Source organism: Populus euphratica, unplaced genomic scaffold (genome assembly GCF_000495115.2).
Source record: "Populus euphratica unplaced genomic scaffold, PopEup_1.0 scaffold751.1, whole genome shotgun sequence".
Classification (NCBI taxonomy): Eukaryota; Viridiplantae; Streptophyta; class Magnoliopsida; order Malpighiales; family Salicaceae; genus Populus; species Populus euphratica.
In genome coordinates, this window is record NW_011500622.1 from 45,783 (window position 1) to 52,418 (window position 6,636).

Sequence of the window (6,636 nt, forward strand, 5' to 3'; positions counted from 1 at the left end):
AGTGTAACCTTTTCACCTTAACATAATAAACTTAGCTAAACATAATAAAATAAATAAACAAAACAAGAACATAAACAAGATAAAAGTTAACTAAGTAAAGGAAAGGAAATAAAAGGCATAAACTTGATATTAATGAAAGCAAAGCATAAGCAATACAAAAAAAATACAAAGAGAGAAAGCAAAAGCATGATCTTGATCTGGAGACCAAGATGCCTAAATGCATGGCAAATGCCTCTTTTTATTGGCTAAAATTGGGAACTATTGATTTGATGACTAATTGATGAGTGGGTGGCCAACTCTTAACTTGGGGACAATCCTTATCTTCTCTTGTTTGCCCAAAATGTCATTGATAATGTTAGGATTGGAACCACTAAATGAAAGTTGTAGAAAATTGTCTCAGCTTTTCAGAAAAAAAAAATAGAGGTAATTTGGACTTCTAGAACTCCAAATATAGGCCAAATACTAAATAGTGCGCGGACTGTAGGACAGATTCAAACTTCTTTGTTATTGCTATAATTTGGACTTGAAAATGGCCTTTTAAAATCTTAGGCTCTTATGAAAGCTATAAGCCTATGTCTTACCTTTTCATCCATATAAAGCAGACTTAAATCTAAGATCTACAACTCCAGATATGATCCAATTACCAAACAGTGTTCCGGTTTGGATTGCACCAACATTTCTTTTCTAAGTTTGGCTATCTCTTTGTCCTTTCAATTTTCGTTCTTAAAGTCATCAACCAATCTTTTCATTTATATGATAGGCTTGCATTTAAAATGAACATTTACTAAAAATTAAAGGTGTCTTATATTATTAGATATGTTATTATAAAACATGCTTTAGTTAAGGAGTTATTGATCCTTTAAGTGCAAAATGATAATATAATCCTTAATAAAAATACACTTTTAAGTACTAATCACTACCCCCTAGTTTTTTAAACATTTTTGTTTAAAAGACTTAACCACCAAAAGTAAAAAGGGAAAAAATATTTACTTTAAGGTCATGTTATCTTCACGTGACTTTTTTAACATCTCATATAGAAGAGTTGGAAGTTGTTTGTTCCTTCTAGGATAAAGAACACTTTCCCTAGGAGAGTGAAAAGCAATGGAGAATCAACAGAGAAATTATCATCACTAGAGGCATGGAAAACAAAGACATGAAAATTTTGGTAGAGACATGAAAATTTTGTTTAGAAAGCTCATTACTTAGAGATATGAAAATTTTGGTAGAGACATGAAAATTTTGTTGGAGACATCATTAGAGACATGGATTTTTTTATTGAATACATCACTAGAGGCATGGAAAACAAAGACATGACAATTTCATTAGAGATAAAGAGATAAGCAACATCATGGGAAAAAAAAACTATACAAAGACTACTTGGAGATATAATATTAATTTATTTATTGAAAAGTTAAAAAGATTTTCTTATATAAATAGAGATACAATCCTTGAAACTTGTTTGATATAGGGGCAATCTGTTGGAGACATGAAAATTTTGTTGGAGACATCATTAGAGACATGGATTTTTTTATTGAAGACATCACCAGAGGCATGGAAAACAAAGACATGACAATTTCATTAGAGATAAAGAGATAAGCAGCATCATGGAAAAAAAAACTATACGAAGACTACTTGGAGATATAATATTAATTTGTTTATTGAAAAGTTAAAAAGATTTTCTTATATAAATAGAGATACAATCTTTGAAACTATACAAAGATTTTCTTACATTGCAAGATGTGTTAATCTCTTTCTATTTTTGTTCATGTTGCATTTCCTTCCTTAAAATCTATCAGAGAAGACCTTGACGATCAATCTTTCATGGATATTGATTAGAACTTAAAAGTGCATTTTTATCAAGGTTTTATGTCATTATTTTGCACTTGAAGTATCAATAACTCCTTAACTAAAGCATGTTTTATAATAATATATCTAATAATATAAGATATCTTTAATTTGTGGTATATGTTCATTTTAAATGCAGGCCTATCACATAAATGAAAGATTGAATGATGATTTTAAGAACTGAAATTGAAAGGACAAAGAGATGGCCAAACTTAGAAAAGAGATGCCGGTGCAATCCAAACCGGAACACTGTTTGGTAATTGAGTCATATCTGGAGCTGTAGATCTCAAATTTAGGTCTACTTTATATGGATGGAAAGGTAAGACATAGGCCTACAACTTTTATATGGAACTCAAGATTTAAAAAGGCCTTTTTCAAGTCCAAATTGTAGCAACAACAAAGAAGTCTGAATGTGTCCTCCAGTCTAAACACTATTCAGTATTTGGCCCATATCTGAAGTTCTAGAAGTCCAAATAACCTCTCTTTTTTACTACTACTACTATTCTTATTGTTATTATTGTTATTATTGTTGTTACTATTATTATTGTTATTTTTAATTTATACAATTAACTTCCATGTGGTTCGACCCTGGTCTTGCCGGATTATTTATTACTTCGACACTCCTGCACTTGGGAGAAGAAATCAATCTTTTAGTCATGTTAAGTTTTTGGCGCTGTTGCCGGGGAAGTAAGTTCTTGTACAAATTATAGTGTTTATTTTATTTTTTCTTTTCACTTTTCTTGTATATAACTTTGTTTCTTTTCTCTTGTTTCTTTTTTTTTTGTTTTTTTCTTCCTTTTATTCTATTCCTACACGTGCATGAGAGTGTAATCACGTATATTAAGTGGTAGACTTTGTAGGGTATCCTCATCATTTTTAAAAAATATAGCCTAAGAAGATAATCAATCACTTCATAATAAGAATAATGAGAATAACAATGTTAGAACACTTAGCGACCACATGAATCCCACAAGAACAAGTGCACCATCATGCATAGTTTTTCCTCCTGATGCATCTCATTTTAATTTTATGCCAGACATTATTCAACTTTCACCTTTTTTTCATGGATTAGATTTGGAAAATCCATACTTGCTTTTAAGGGAATTTGAGGAGGTCTGCAACACATATAATGACTTAAATTATAGCATGAACACTATCATATTAAAGCTTTTTTCTTTTTCATTAAAAGATAAAGACCCTGATGAAGCAATAGAGTACTTAGACTTGTTAACTGAAAATGCTCAAAATTAGAAAACCCACTCTTCGCAGTGGTAAGGTTATTGAAAAACCCACTCTTGAACCTTGTGAGAAAGATGATGAGTCAATCTCTGAGGGTAAGGAAGGGGTTGAATCTGAAAATTGCAAAGAAAATATTGATTCCCCACTAGCACTTCTATTTCCTTATACCATAACCAAACAAAAAAAAATCAATCACAACTCTGAAATCTTTGAAACTTTCAAACAGGTAAGGATCAATATACCTTTGTTGGATGCTATTAAACAGGTTCTTTCCTATGCTAAATTTACTTCTATATTCAGTTTTTCATAGTCTCAATCTAGATGAGTTAAAACCAACTTCTATAACTCTTTCACTTGCCGATAGATCTGTAAAAGTGCCTAGAGGAATAATTAAAGATGTGTTAGTACAAGTTGATAAATTCATTTATCCTGTGGATTTTATTGTCTTAGACACACAACCTGTTGAAATATATAATTAATTTCCTGTTATTTTAGGATGTCCGTTTCTTGCAACTTTTAATGCATTGATTAATTGTAGGAATGGACTGATGAAGCTATCATTTGTAAACATGACATTAAACATGAATATTTTCAATATTTGCAAGTAACCTAAAGATGATAATGATTTACAGAAAGTGGACTTTACTAAAACATTAATTCATGATCAATTTTAAACCACTTCCAGTGAAATTGAGATTGATGAATCTAATGATTTGCAAATAATTTATTTTCAGGAAGAATCAAAGACAAGTAATTGGAGGCCGCAAATTGAGGAATTGCCACCACGATTAATTAAGTCCATACCTTCAAGTGTTCAACCACCCAAACTTGATTTGAAGTCGTTGCCATTCAATCTGAAATACTTATTTTTAGGAGAAAATAAAACTTTTTCGATAATAATCTCTTTCAAACTTAATGCATATCAAGAAGGTAAGTTATTACAAACACTGAAAATACACAAAAATACATTAGGATGGACCATAGTTGATATAAAAGGAATTAGTCCTTTGATTTGTACACACAGAATTTATTTGGAGGGAAATGCTAAACCCTTTAGGAAAATGCAATGAAGGCTTAATCCTAATATAAAAGAAGTAGTGAAAAATGAAGTTATCTAAATATTGAAATCATTTATCCTATTTCTGACAGCAAATGGGTAAGTCTTACCTAAGTTGTACCCAAGAAGTCTGGAGTCATTGTGATAACAAATGAGAATAATGAGTTAATTCCCACTAGGACTGTTACTGGTTGACGTATGTGCATTGACTATAAGAAACTTAATTCAATGACTAGAAAAGATCATTTTTCTTTAACTTTTAAGGATCAAATCCTAGAAAGAGTTGTAGGTCATGAATTTTATTATTTCCTAGATGGCTATTCAAGCTACAACCAAATTGAAATTGCATTGGAAGATTAAGAGAAGACTACTTTCATATGTCCACTAGGTACTTTTGCATATCGAAGGATGCCTTTTGGATTATGTAATGTACCAACCATGTTTCAAAGATGCATGCTTAGTATATATTAGTGACATGGTTGAACATTTTCTTGAGATTTTTATGGATGATTTTTTTTATTTTTGGCAATTCATTTGATGATTGTTTGACTAACTTAGAAAATGTTTTGAGTAGGTGTGAAGAGAAGAATCTTGTACTGAATTGGGAAAAATGTCACTTTATAGCAACAAACGACATTATACTTGGTCACATTGTTTCATCAAAAGGAATTGAGGTTGATAAATCTAAAATCGAGTTAATTGCAAACTTGCCAACACCAAAATCTATTAAAGATGTTAGATCATTCCTAGGACATGTTGGTTTTTATAAAAGGTTCACCAAAGATTTTAGTGTAATATCTAAACCCTTAAGTAACCTTCTAACAAAGGATAATATTTTTGAATAGACTAAACATTGGGAAGAAGCCTTTGTTAAACTTAAAAACTTGCTTACTTGTGCTCCTGTCATTGAACCTCCTGATTCGTCATTACCTTTTGAAATAATGTGTGACGCTAGTGATTATGTCGTAGGTGCTGTTTTGGGACAAAGAAAAGATAAGAAACCTTATGTGATTTACTATGCAAGTAAAACTTTAAATAGTGCTCAAATGAATTATACCACCACTGAAAAAGAATTACTTGTAGTAGTATTTGCATGTGAAAAATTCACGTCTTATCTTGTTGGTTCACTTGTTATTTTTAGTGATCATCCAGTATTGAAATATCTTTTTTCTAAGAAAGATTCTAAGGCTAGATTGGTGTAGTGGATTTTGTTACTTCAAGAATTTGATATCACAATCAAAGATAAGAAAGGCAGTGAAAATGTTGTCGTAGATCACTTGTTAAGATTGACAACATATTCGAAAACTGACATCACACCAATCGATGACTACTTTCCTGATAAATCTTTACTTTCTATCTCTACAATGCCTTGGTTTGCTAATATTGTTAATTTTCTTGTTTTAGGACAATTGCCAACTCATTAGAGTACTCAAGATAAAAGAAAGTTTTTAAACGAAGTGAATAACTTTTATTGGGATGTTTCTTATTTATTCAAATATTGTCCTGATGAAATATTTCGAAGATGTATTCCTGACAATGAGGTAAGTAGTGTCATTAAATTTTGTCATTCTGAGGCCTGTGGGGGCCATTTCTCATCAAGAAAGCCAACTGCAAAAATCTTACAAAGTGGATTTTATTGGGCCACCATGTTTAAGGACTCATATGTATTCTGCAAAACTTGTGAGAATTGTCAAAAGTTGGTATCTATTTCAAAATGTCACATGATGCCTTTAAATCTTATTCTTGTCATTAAGATCTTTGACTGCTGGGGTATAGATTGCATGGGTCCATTCCCTCCATCATTTGGTTTCTTCTACATATTAGTCGTAGTAGATTATGTTTCAAAATGGATATAGGCAATTCCAAGTCGAAACACTGATCACAAAACAGTGATAAAGTTTTTGAAAAAAAATATTTTAAGTTGATTTGGAGTCCTAGCCATCTGTTGTTTTATGTTTCTGTTCTCATTGTAAATCTGGGTATGCCGCTTATAATCTTTGTATCCTTTTCTTTTAATACATACGTCAACTTACCAAAAAAAAATTCATGATAGGGAACGTGTGTGATAGACTTGAGAAGGTGGGAAAACATGGAAACGTGGCTGGAACATGTACCCAAGACGCGAGAAAGGTTGGGGCTGAAGTGAAATCAAACAATGGCGGTAGGGTTGGAAGGCCAAGTTGGGCTGATTATTGACACGATGAAAAGATTGATATCTTCTCCTAAGTGCAGGAGTGTCGAAGTAATAAATAACCCGGCAAGACCGGGGTTGAACCACAAGGAGGTTAATTGTACAAATTATAAATAACAATAATACAACAAGAACAACAAGAATAACAAGAACAATAATAATAGTAATAACAGCAATAATAATAATAATAATAATAGTAATAACAGCAATAATAATAATAATAATAATAATAATAATAATAATAATAATACTAGTAGTATTAGTAGTAGTAGTAGTAGTAGTAGTAGTAGTAGTAGTAGTAGTA